Here is a 13525-nt window from a genome sequence, read left to right as displayed (position 1 = left end):
CTTTCTAAAGAATCTAATTTGAGCAATTGGGCAGGTAGAGCAGCAAAGCATAAGTGGGTTAATGTAAAGCTAAATCAATTAATAATTGTTTCCTCTTTATAATTGCCCAGATCCTTCCTAGCCCTTAAGAAATCAATAGATGTATAGAGAAGACTCCAGGTGTGCCCAGGAAAACTGAAGAGGCACATTTGTTAGCTTGCCCATGGTGTAAAATCTCTATTGCCATAGTCACCTCAGCCTTAAGTGTGCACAGAACCATTAGGATACATAAAGGGACCCTGCAACTTTATGAGTACTAAGGAATTACATTTTTGCCTTTTGTGACCCCCCCCCACACCCCACCAAGAGTAAAACATGGATCTTGTTCTTGTTTATTGTTCTGTGCCTAAATTAATATATGAATAAATTTGAATGGATTAAATGAATACAGGAATGTATGTTTTACTGTATTAGGATAAAATGAAGAAGTTATATATAAAAGGACTAAAATAGTGGACTGAAAATAGAAATTAAATCTACCATAAGAATTCCACATGGGTTTTTGCTATATAGTTTGATTTTACTTGTTGTGAAAAGTTCAAGCACTACCATGTTGAAATTTATTTCTGTATTGTGTATAGCATTATGTAGGTATATTTAGTGATGTCATAAATACAGCTTGAGGAAGGACTTATTTTTTTGCCATGTGCATTTTAATATTTTCCAGGACAACTCCTAAAATCCCATTTTAAAACTGTCATTTAACATACTAGTAATGATCTTTATTTCAGATATTAAAATCAACAAATATGTAGTAAATGTCTCATTTAAAGTTTTAATGAAGATCAGTGTTAAACTTAGAAACCAAATCCATAAAACTGGGTGCCATTATGAATTTTGATGCTTTATCTAGAAACTTGCAGCCTGCCTCACAGAACCAGAACAAGACCATTACCGATTATTGATTCTTCTAGAACTGATCAACTCTAATAGATTGAGATTGATTTGTTACCCTAATTTTTTTCACTGGTGATAAGTATAGTGTCTAAAAAGGGACAAAATGACATAGATAGCAAATATCATGCGCTTGGTGACATTCTTTTTAGACATGTAGGAAAGAGGATTTACAGAAGCATCAAATGAATGAAAGCAGAGTACACATCAACTTTTTATGAAAATATGTGTGAACAAAGTGAATTCTTTAATACTCAACTAAGAAATGGCTTTATATTGCATTAGACAAAATAACTCATTTATGTTTAGAATTTATGCTGATGGAACTGGGTCAGGAAGGAATAATTTTATCATGCTTGACCATCTTCAATTTCTGTGGTGACATATTTTTTAAGTTTAGTTGTATTCCTGATGTTTCAAGGTATTGCAAATGCATTAGGAAATACTTTCTAATGCGAACGCACATTCTCGCCATAAAACATAGTAAGAGAAAGGATTTTAACATTGTCTTCAGTATCATAGTGAACAAGAAATGCTCTCAGTTGCTGTTTTTTTGTCTTGTGAAGGATGGGGGACAATGCATACCAAATACTGGAGGTATCCCAACCTAGAATCTGCTGCTCCTCCATATCAGTGGCCACCCTAATAGAAGTGCTGCCAGGCGTTAGAGATTTCCTTTCTTCTTCTACTTCCTTTTCTCTTTTAATGATGCACTTGCATTATATCCTGCAGCCTGGAACTTTTGATCTTTATTTTTCAGCTCTGTGATCCCAACTCAAGCCCACCTGTTGCTCACTCCAGAGGGAGATGGTTATATGAAAGTTGTAAATGCTCAGAGTTATCGAGTCCTACCAGAAACTTCACTGGGAGGACAGTAGGGCAGCCTTTCCAGGGCTTTTATGAAACATGAGCCATACTGAGATACAGCATGCAAAAGCAAGGCCCCATGAATAAGCCAGTGTAGGGAGAGCTGCAGGCTCTTCTCTGCAGGATGCACAACTGCCCTGCAGTTGTAAAATCCTTTGATTATTTAATACAGACTTTGCACAACTTTGAACATTGAACTGTTTTTTTTTTCTTTCTCAATGCTTTTTTAATATACCAAAATTTGATGAACTCTCTTCTGTGTACAATACAAAAAGGAATGTTGGATTATGAGCTTGAGAAGGTGAACCGAGAGTTCTGGTGGTGTATTCTTTAATTTGTAGGTGCTGATTGGTCTATATGAGAAGTCTGTGGTTCTTCTAGTTGCAAGTAAATGTAAAATCTCAACATTATTAGAGATAGATCATTATAATCTAAAGAAAGTAAAGTTTTAGAATGATCTAATCCTCCTGGCATCTTACTTGCATTATTTATTTGTTGATAAAGATTTTGTTCACAAATGTAGAATACGAGGTTAATTATGACCTCACTTCTGATTAAAGCATCAGGCACTAAAAATTAGTGGTGTTCGGATGATCAGATGCATTTTGTTCTGTGGTGCCCAGAAATAATTTCAGAAACGAAACTGTTCCTTCCATTTCTGATCAAAGTATTTCAGAAAATATTTTTTCCTTTTAGTGATATTTTTGATACACTACAAAATATGTAAGGTTAAACCAGATCTTGGTTGGATAAAACATTCTATCATGATAACTTTTTTGTTTGTTTGTTTCCTTTAGCAAGCAAACAAAGCCCATAGAAATTAAATGAACATAAGCTAGAATCACATTTCTTCTTAGTTTGGTCTTTTATTTTCTCCCTTAGGCTTAGTACAAATGAGTAGAGTCACAAACATGGGAGGATTTTTTTCCTCTATGGAGAATATGTAGGTCACTAATGTCACTGTTTTGTGTCTGAAATAATTTATTCAGCTTCAATTTGCTTCCAGTCAGTCACCATCAAAGCATTAGCTTCAATTTTGCAGTGACTGAGTCCTTGGTGGAGTAATGAACTGAGATGTGACATTATGTTTGCTCTATATGTTATATTCCTGACATTAACATAATTTGAGTCTCTATTAGTTCAGAGGAGAAATGAATAAAATCCCAGCTAACGTTCATTGATAATTGTTTTCAATTTAGGAGCTGATTTAAATTATTTGAATCTTTTGGCTAAATTTAGGGAGAGTGTTGATCTTTGCAGTCTCCCAAACATATTAGGATTTTTCTCCCTCATAGAAGTTACTATGTTGTGCCACTGACAAATATGATATGAATGAGATTTTCAAGAATTTGCTCTGTTTTAAATACTAATCAGTTTCAGAAAAATTGATTTTGTTTTATGCACAAATGCTAAAGAGCCTTATTCATGAAATAGATTGGTTCTTTTTCTGCAGACTACACTAAATGTTGAGTTTAAAAAATGTGTAATGCTTTAGAAAAACATCTAGGATGCTTATTTTAATATAAATCCTGTGTATGATTAATTTGCCAGTGTGGCTGTTTATACTGATACTTTTTTTTTTTTTTTTGGGTGAGGCAACCTTGGTTGATCTCACAGATTATGAGCACCTTGTCAGCTTACAATCCTTTATTTTTTAATTTTTTACACCTACAGCACCTGGTCTTCCTAGGTGGTCTCCCATCCAAGTACTAAGCAGGTCCATCCCTGCTTAGCTTCTGAGATCAGACAGGATTGAGATTGTTCAGGGTGGCATGGCCATAGACTATATTGATATATTTGATCTGGAAGGATACCAAATTTTAAAACTTTCAAGGGAACATATTTAGAGAGTTTCAGTTGAATGCTTTGCTATATACCAATCTTTTAAGAATACTTACATTAGTATTAAAAGATACTTCTTAACTTTATGCATAAAAATAAGTATTTTAAATTGAATGACTTTTCTTTTTCCTTGCCGTCTTAATTAATGTTTCTCGAATCAGACAGCAGTTTTAATTTTTCCTCCTTTATACTAATATATTGCAAATATTTTTGTGCCAAAAATTGAAGTGGCTTGAATTCAAGCTAATATAAAATAAGTTTCAATTACCAAGTCAAATTCAATAGCCATTAGTTAAGTATGCAATTTATGTCAATTATAGAGTTAAATGCTAACTGATAGAAAAAAATTTAATTAACGTGTTATTGTAATTTTTTTATGCTATAAGGCTTTTTCTCTTTCTTAATTTTAAGAATCTTATGAGAGTGTTTATTCTAACTGATCATTTTATAGACGAGGAAATAGGCTGAGTCCAGTTAATTAGAACATAAGTATATAACAATTGATTCATTTTTGTTTTAAAAGAAATAAATCTTCAGAAGTTTTAATAACTATGGTGCAATTAGTATTTTTGGTTAATGTTTCTAAAGTACACTCTTAAATTCACACAGTGATTTTCTTGGATATATAATAACAAAGCACTGACCTATACTATTTTTAGTATATCAACATGATTCTTGACCTTAGGATCTAAAATGTTCCATCATCTTCAGAATTTTAACAGTTCATTTCTCACCGTAATCTACACTAATCACAGCTGCACTGTAGAATATTTTATATTAAGACTCAGAAAATCTCAAGTAGAATGAAATATATTTATACATTTTGGCTTTAATCTTCATGAGAAAGACTAAAACAAGTATTAAGAAGGTATTAACCCACCTTCATAGCCATGTCCATCACACTGACTTTGAATGAATACATTAGGTGAGATATGCCCCACTCATTTGAGAGTTATGTTTACTATATTCTTTTTATTGCTTTTCAGATGAAGACACAAAATCACATGCATACACACAATTATGGACACACGTTTTTAAAGGCACAAATAGATAACAGTAAACAAAGTCTAAAATGTAGCCGAATCCTGGAAATTTGGATCAGGAACTTCTTTGTGATAAGGTAGAACATATCAGTAATAAACATATGTCTTAATGGAATATATGGTGGTGGCACAATTGCATATAGAAAGTAAAATGGTGTTTTCTATATTAAACATTGTTATTATACTTTACAAAACTTCAAATGCAACTATGTTAAACTAATCTGAAAAACAGGAAGTAGCATTTCTAACAGGCAGAATATCAATTTTATTGTGTTCATAATAATGGCTGCAGTTAAACTAATATTATCATAGTCCCAGTGATTGTTAGGCATTTTGCTATAAAATAAAAATATAAGATGAATGATAATCCATTATATAATTATGTAATAGTGTTTGTAGGACAATATTTTTAAACATATTTTGCTACCTTGAAAATTGGATGATCACTATAAAAAAGATTATTTTAAAGTTACTTTCTTAGATATATTTCAGTTATCAAAAATAGTTGTTATCCACATTTCCTTTTCTTAAACAATGTGTGTATACATTTAGATGACAATAATTAATTTTTCATTCATATTTTATAACCATCTGACTAAAAGAACATCCATTTTAAACTAAGGCTGTAGAATTATAGATTCATCATTCTTTTGCAGATAAAGAAACTGATATTTTAGGTTTCCAGGGTTAGGTTATCTGTCCATTACTGGTTTGTATGTTCCCAGCCTCTAGAAACACCAAGCCACAGTGTTAATAACTCTGCTTCAATTCAGAATTACCAAGTGTGCCTCACAGGATTATTATTAATACTCTGGAGTTTCGCTTGTGGAATTCTTTTTTAAGAACATTAATTTTGTATATAGATTCATGCAGAAATTAAGACAAGACAGACATACATGCAATTATTTTCTTCAGGACTGTGCAATACTTTACCTTTTTAAAAACATGTATCTCTAAGGCAGCTATGACTGATAGAAATGCTCATTTGCACCTTAAAAACTTATTTTTGTTTGACCGTTTCTCCAAAAGTTAAATATAGAATTACCATATGATCTCGAAATTCTGCTCCTAGATACATACCTAAAAGAGTTGAAAACAGATACTTGAACATGAGCATGTACACACGTATTCATAGCAGCACAATTCAGGTAGCCAAAAAGTGGAAATGACCCAAGTATCCATCAATGGATGACTGGATAAACCAATTGTATGCGGTGTACCCATTTGATGAAATATTATTTGGCTATAAAAAAGAATGGATTACTGATAGATGGTAAGATGTGGATGAACCGCAGAAACATTGTGCTGAGCAAAAGAAGCCAGGCACAAAAGGGTATGTATTATGTGATTCCATTCATGCGAAACATCACAAATAAATAAATCCATCGGAACATAAAGTAAGCTAGTAGTGGCCAAGGGTCAGGGGGAGGTGGAAATGAGCAATAACTGTTCAGTGGGTATGCAATTTCCTTTTAGCGTGATGATGAAAATACTTCGAAACTAGATAGAGGTGATGTTTGCGCAACATTGTGAATGTACTAAATGCCACTGAATTGTTCACTTAAAAATGGTTAATTTTATGATATACGAATTTCACTTCAATAAGTTATTTTTAGACTACGGCCACGCTACCCCGAACAAGCCCAATCCCGTCTGATCTCGGAAGCTAAGCAGGGTTGGGCCTGGTTAGTACTTGGATGGGAGACCACCTAGGAAGACTGGGTGCTGTAGGTGTAAAAAATAAAAAAAATAAGAGATTGTAAGCTGACAAGGTCCTTGCAGTCTGTGAGATCAACCAAGGGTTTCCTCACCTAAAAAGAAAAAGAAATAAATTATTTTTAAAAATAATGAGTATGGTGGTGTTCCAATAAAATTTTACTCACAACATTTTATGATTTTTAATATTGGGCACTATACACTTAATAAATTAATGTTAATAATCTAACATTGGGGATTAATTAAGGTTATTTAGATTATGGTAATTTATAGTTTTTTAAAGAAAGTACCTAGCATTTCAAACAGTTGAGATATTATTTAGCTTAGTGAATTCTGACAATTTATATTTTGTAAACTTTTTTTTTTTTGTCTGCATAGAATTTGTTGAACTTGAAGCCTCCATGAGAACTTTCACAATTGACACAAATTTCTATACATATCTGTTTGCTATTTTACCTTTACTCTTGGTTGGTACTGAACCAAGTGCTTAGCGTATCAAATTTATTCCAGAAAACCACTCTCCGAAGTAATGCTGTTTTACCTATTTAATAGTTGGGGAAACTGAGGTTTATATTTCAGTGATCTTGGACTAATACCAAACCTTATTCTGTAATCATTAAATTAGCTTTTCTCGAATCAGGTACACCCCATATGAAAGAGGTAGTCTCAGTAGAGTCATAGTCCTTAACTCCAGCTCCAACAGAAGCAAAGTGAAAAATAAAGTATTTCTTTAGAGGAAAAGTGTTTATTACTGTGTTTGCTGAAAGTGCCATGCTGAAATTCATTCACTAGCATGTTTTGGATTATCTTAAGTCTCATTATATAATTAAAGCATTAAGTATACAAAGGGAGCTTGACAAAAATTGATATGCTATAGTATGTGCTTATGAATGAATATCTTTTAAAACTAATTAGTTTACATCATATTCAAAAGTATATCCTTTTATTTAATAAATATTTACAGAGTGTCTAAAAAGCTAACTAACATAAAGCTCCTGCCTACTGTGGAAATCTCAGATCTGAGACGAGAAACATGATTAGCAGATAAATATTTAGTAGGCTATTTAAATATTTAGTAGCGAAGACAGGGAGATGACCATGGCAAGGGAGGATCTAGAAAGTGTACACGCATTTGCCTATCTATGTATGCTGCTTGCCCAGCTTTATATAGAATGGTCATGGTAGAACTCACTGAGAGACTGACGAAAGACATAAAGAAAGTAACTGAACAGTTCATGTGGATGTCTGAGGAAAGAATATTCCAGGTCTAGGGAGCATAATATTCAAATGGCTTGAGACAAGAGTGTTTTTAGCATTTTTGAAAGTCAGCAAGCAACCAATTTGTTTGGACTGGGGTGAGGGAAGGAGTGGAATAAGGTGAATTCATAGAGGTAAATAGGTGCTGGATTTTATAGAACTTTGAAGGCTTGATAGAACCTTTAGGTTTTATTGTAAGTGATACAGCAAGCCTTCATAAGGTTGAGCAAAGGATATTCTTAACCAAATTTACATCGTAAATACAGTTGCTCTGATTGTTGTGTGATGAGTAGACTAAGGGAGGAAGAGATGGAATGAAGAAGACAGGAAGATCTTGCAGTAGTCTTTGGCTCCTTGCTACTTCCTCAGAGTGTGATCTCTGTGTAAACAGCATCAGCATCACCTGGACCTTCTTAGAAATGAAGACTCTCAAGCCTCACCCAAGACTTGCTGCAGCATATCCCCCAGTGATTTGCACAAACTTTCAAGTTTGAGAAGTGATTTAGGCAAGAAATGAAGGTGGCTTGGGATAGGGCAACTCAGGCAAAAGTGTTAACCAATGGCGTGTGATATTGGATATATATTTTATTTTTTTTAAATTTTAACTCAGCTTTAATTACACATATTTTAAATTCAAACAGGTGACCAAAGACAAGACATTCATTTGGAAATTTGATTACAAGGCTAGTTGACTGAAAAGTAGTTTGATATTCATTCCTAGCAATAGGTCTAGTAAGTTTTACCTACTGTTTAACACATCGTGACTCTCTAGGTCAGTGTGATGTGATTAAATATAAATGACTTGAATCTTCTGGATACTTTAATCTAGACTTGATGTTGGTTCATAATTTATTTATACAACTAAAAATAAATATAATCAATTTTGATCTTCATGTTTTCTTTCCAAGTTCATAAAATAAAGAACTTTTTCTGATCACTAGTTTTCCATTCAACAGCCAAGTAAATCTTGTAGTACTAGGCAGAAATGGTCACCAGCTTAAGGACATCAGAGAAAACTGGCTTCTTTCAAAGGGCAGATGCGACCCCTCACTCAACATATTCATGTATCAGCTCCCTTACACTGAGCACCATTGTTCCGACCGCCCAGGAACAACTCCCAAGTCCAGACACAAAAGAACCTATATATATATTTTAAATTACTATTTGCTGGTATATTTTGCATGGATATGAGATCAGAGAAGAATAAATGAGGGTGCCTTTTACTATAAAAGAGAAAACAGAAAGTAGCAGAGATTTCTCAAAGGGATTGAACATCAAGAATCTGGCTAGCGATGCTTTTAGACATACAAGGAAAGATTTGGATATATGTGTCTGGAGAGTAGAGATTTGGGGTAGAACTATATACTTGGAAGCCATTAGCATAAGGTGGTATATAAAACCATGGGGCTGGGTGAGGTCACCCAAAGTACGAGTAACTAGAGAAAAACGAGTTCTGAAACGCTGCAACATTGGGCTTTATGATGAGGAGGAACACCCAGAAAGGACAACTAACACTGGGTCTCAGTGAAGCCATTGAGATAATGATCAGGAACATGTAGTACCCGGTGTTCCTAGTACCAAGTGTAGACACCATCAGAGAAGTTAACAACCTCTCACCAAATGATTGGTTTATTTATTTGTTCCTCCCATTATACACTCTTCCAAGCAGTGTCAGAACAGTGCCTGGCATTCAGTGTTCAAAACTAAGCCTCTAGATAAATGAAGAATAATTGCTTGTTTTATGTTAGTATATTACTGGGCATTTTTTGGACTCTTAGATTTATGCAGTTCTGCAGAGTGTCAGGCTCTGGGTCATCTGTTTTTTATTTGTTTGTTTGTTTGTTTGTTTTGCTTGTGATTCCTCACCTAAATGCTGTAGGTAACTTGGATGGAAAACTCTACTGTTATATTTAATGTCCCTGCCATTTCACTTTTTTAGTGTTCCCTCTTGGCTGTTCTAATGTAAATATTCACCATCCTCCCTTTTTTTGCAGTGCCTTCTCATCTGTCTCTAATAAAATTCATAACGTCTTTACAAAGAAAGAATATTTTTTATCAAGTAATAGCTTTTAGTCACAAAAATGTGTTTCTTGATGGATAATTTGAGGAGAAGTGAATGGAACTTTTGATATTTTCCAAGGAACTGTTTTGGTGAATCAGATTTATTGTATTGTGATCTCTTTTTCTAAGAATTAGAAAATAACTGAGAAACTAGACTCATAACTCAAGCCCTTTGCCTTTATTCAAAGCACGTTTGCATTGACCATTGATTTCCATCCCAGAGATTTAAGTTTAGGGTTCCAGGTTTAACACTTTTGGTTGTGTGAGTCGAGTGGCAGAATGGTGACTTGGAATACACAGTGACATACCAAATTGTAACTGAGTAGTTCGAAGAGAACTGGGACTCTCAAATTTTGTTTACCATTAGAAGCTTAATACGACTTAAAAGGCCAGGCACAATCAGAGGTGTTTCTGCCAGTGGGATTTAAAACAGAAAGTGGAAACCCAAATATATGTTCTATGTTAAATAACCCAGGTTCGTTTACAATAAAGAGTTTGGAGACATTTAGGGCTACACTAGTTTTTCTGTGTCCAGCCTTTAGGGTGTGTGTGTGTGAAACGATGTGAAGAGAAAGTGGACCTGAGACGAGAGCCTTAAGAGGCAGGTGGAAACTTTCAGGAAAGATAAATTCCTGTTTTTATCAATGAAAAAGATAATGAAAACATTTATATTCCATTCAACAAATTAATAAAATAATTCTTGAACAGCTCTTTTGTTCATAAAGCTGTGGATGCTGCAGGAGCTGTAAAGAGTGGTTCATCAGAACACCTGGCCTCAGGTTGATTACAGGAAGCAGAGGCAAGTCATTGTCTTCAAAAAATGAGCAACTGGTAGTTTTGTATTGATAAATATTAACATTCTTCTTCTATTTTTCTCCTTTTTCTTCTTCTTTTCTTCTTCATAGTTCGATTTGGCATAAGCACTTATTCTCAAGATAAAAGTATTTTCAGGAGATAAAGGACCAATTTCAGCAGACATTTGTGATTATTAGTTAAAAGGGAATGGTGTCTGTAACCATACTAGGGCAATAGAGCAAGAATAGCTATGACACAAGGTAAAATGTGATGTGACATAAAGAAAGTAATAGACTCAAGGGAGGGCCGATATATTAATTTGGGTAAATTGGGAAGGATTCTCATGGAAAAGGCAGCCTTTAAATCAGCCTTAAAAGATGAAAGTTTTTGGAGGTAAAGAATAGAAGAAGGTCAGGTACACATTTGGGTGGCAGCATCAGACGAGAAAGTGACATCAGGAGGTCACCAGTCGAGGTGTTCAGACTGTAGACAGACAAGCACATGTCATTGGAAGTCAGTTCAAGGTGTGCAGTGTTCCCTAACTCCGGAAATCCTGGACTGTTTTGAAAGTCTTTAAGCAGAGAAGTGCTATGCTCTAAGCAGATTAAAGTGCAACAATTTAGAGAATGTAGCCTGGTGTGAGAGATGGGAAAAAGGGAGTAGTTATAGCAGTACATTATGAAAATAGGTTATCAGGGGAGAGAAGCAGAAAGGAAATTAGGGGTGGATATGAGAAATATTGGGGAGAGAAACACTGAGATATAAGAAATAGGACTGGGCAGTGGTTGGGTTAGGGATCAACCAAAGGGAAGGATTCTGGGGCAGTAGTATTGAATACAGCGGACTAAGAGAATGGTGGTTTTTTTTTTTTTTTTTTTTTTTTTTTAAATAGAGATGCCATAAGCAAGAGTTGGTTCGAAGGGGAGGAAAATGCTTTTAATTCTGCACTTGTACCTGAAATATATACAGGTGGAAATGTCCTAAAGCCAGTTGCCATGAGTCCGGGCTTGGCAGACAGATCAGATATATAGAAAGAACTTTGGTCCTTATTTGTTGGAAAATAGTAATTGAAGCTGGATGAAATAACACCATCGTCTTAGGTGAATTTATATTTAATCCTCTAGTTCATTAAAAGAAACTTCAGACTTTAAGCAATACATTGGGAAATATAACTTACTCCTTTTGTCTTCAGTAGAGCAAGAGTTCAAGATAATTTCCTTGAACAAGGTTTCTAGCAAGAACTGTTGCAAACAGCTTCCGTCTTTGTGCCTATAATAGCAGATTCACCCATAAATGTGAACCATGACCCAGTGAAGAAGGCATTTCCCTTTCAGGCATGACATACATTTGATTTCCAAGGGCAAGTTTTCTTATTTGATTGCCAACTTCCCTAATTAGGTGGCCTTGAAGATCACTGCCTCCAGTTTGTTCAAGCTTAAAAAGCATTCACAAGCACAAACATATTTTATGTCCAGTAAAAGTCATCTTAGTTGACTGAATGTAGTTAGTTATCATAGAGACTTACCTTTAGCTCCAGGCAAACACTGCCAGCAGCATTGGTATTCAAGACAAAAGACAGCCATCAGTGTAAATTCTTGTCTACTATGCAAGGTGTATCTTTTGATCTTTTCAAAAAGAGCTAGAAAATTGGATGGTATTTGCAGGAGCCTTTCAGCTGAGAAATGTCAATAATGTAATCGTGTTGAAACCAGTACATGGAATTGACTTGTTGGGAGATGGGTACAGGTGCAAGGATGAAATGTGTATCTGATTATTATATAGAACTGAGTTTTTGCATGAGATTCAGGGTCACCAGGCTATGGCAGAAAGCAGCATTAGGAGAATTCGATGAATTTTCTAAGCAGATTTCTTAGTGGCAACTCCAAATCTAAGTTTTTAGAAAAGAGAAAGAAATAAGAAAGTAAATTTTCTCCTGCTATTTGCATCCGTAGTGTATAACCCTGTTTACTCCATTTGGTGGATAATCTGGTGGCTGTAGAATCAAGACAGGCCATTCCTTTCCCTCAAACAGAATGAATCACTTCCATTATGTTCTAAACTTCTTGTAAGTTGAGCAAGTACGAGTCTTAGGTTGCTTTTGGGTAATTTTTGCATGGTGCAGGCTGTGTCTGCCTATCTCTAAAGCTATATAAAAATAAACAGGATCAGTAATTAAAATTGTTCTGTTTTGTAATTGCTTCAATGTGCTTTTCAGTTTTACTCTTTCTTCTCCAGTTATTTGGAACTATACTGAAATTTATTTCTCGTTGCCTGCTATTGAATGATCTGTGAAGGGAACAGAGATGAAAAAATAGTTCATAGAGCCCTAACAATGTTAATTTGTTAAATGCTTGACTCTGTCTCCATCGACAAATAATGTTTGTGACACCGCAATCATCTCTGGACAAAATGAGTTTTTTTAATCTTAAAAATGTAAGAAATTTTATAGTTGAATACAGTTCTTTGTGTCACAGTGGAATGCGAACTTATACAAGTTGATTTTATATGAGAATCTGTGAAATCTTACTCATGTATATCTTAGACGAAGTTAGAAGTGACCTGTGAGTGGCTTCCTTGTGGGATACCTGACACCAGCAAACAGTTTAATTCTTAGAAAGATATCCAAAATTATAATCCTCATGATAATAGTGAACATTTATTGAGTATTTACAATGTGTCAGACGCTATTGTAAATGTTTTCTTGCATTCTCTCATGTAATCTTTACAGCGCTATGAGGTTGTAAATATTATCATCTGCATTTTATGCCTGAGGAAATTAAGACACAGATAAGTTAAGAGATCACACAGCTTTAAAGTAGTGGAGCTTGACTTCAAAGCCTGCACTGAAAAACCTACCCTGAAGCAATTAATAAAGATTCTAACCACCCAATTTGTCATGTAAGAATATGTAGTCATCATTCAACACATTTCTTGAGGTCCAAATATTAATTGACCTGTCTTTTCTCAAAAGAGAGAACATTTTAAAAGATGATTTCTTCTGTAGTTGTGTT

The 13525-nt window shown here is 34.5% G+C and overlaps 1 protein-coding gene and 2 pseudogenes across 2 annotated transcripts in view; 2 read left to right on the top strand and 1 right to left on the bottom strand.

Annotated features, from left to right (window-relative positions):
* GPC6 (glypican 6) overlaps positions 1–13525 on the top strand; it is a 974073-nt gene that overhangs the window by 89056 nt on the left and 871492 nt on the right. The gene's annotated exons all lie outside the window — the stretch shown is intronic.
* On the bottom strand, positions 3466–3584 carry LOC118609720 (annotated as a pseudogene).
* LOC118609581 lies at positions 6301–6419 on the top strand (annotated as a pseudogene).

Source organism: Rousettus aegyptiacus, unplaced genomic scaffold (genome assembly GCF_014176215.1).
Source record: "Rousettus aegyptiacus isolate mRouAeg1 unplaced genomic scaffold, mRouAeg1.p scaffold_m13_p_11, whole genome shotgun sequence".
Lineage (NCBI taxonomy): Eukaryota > Metazoa > Chordata > Mammalia > Chiroptera > Pteropodidae > Rousettus > Rousettus aegyptiacus.
The sequence above is the reverse complement of the archived record's forward strand: the minus strand, read 5'-3'. Positions and strand labels throughout refer to the sequence as shown.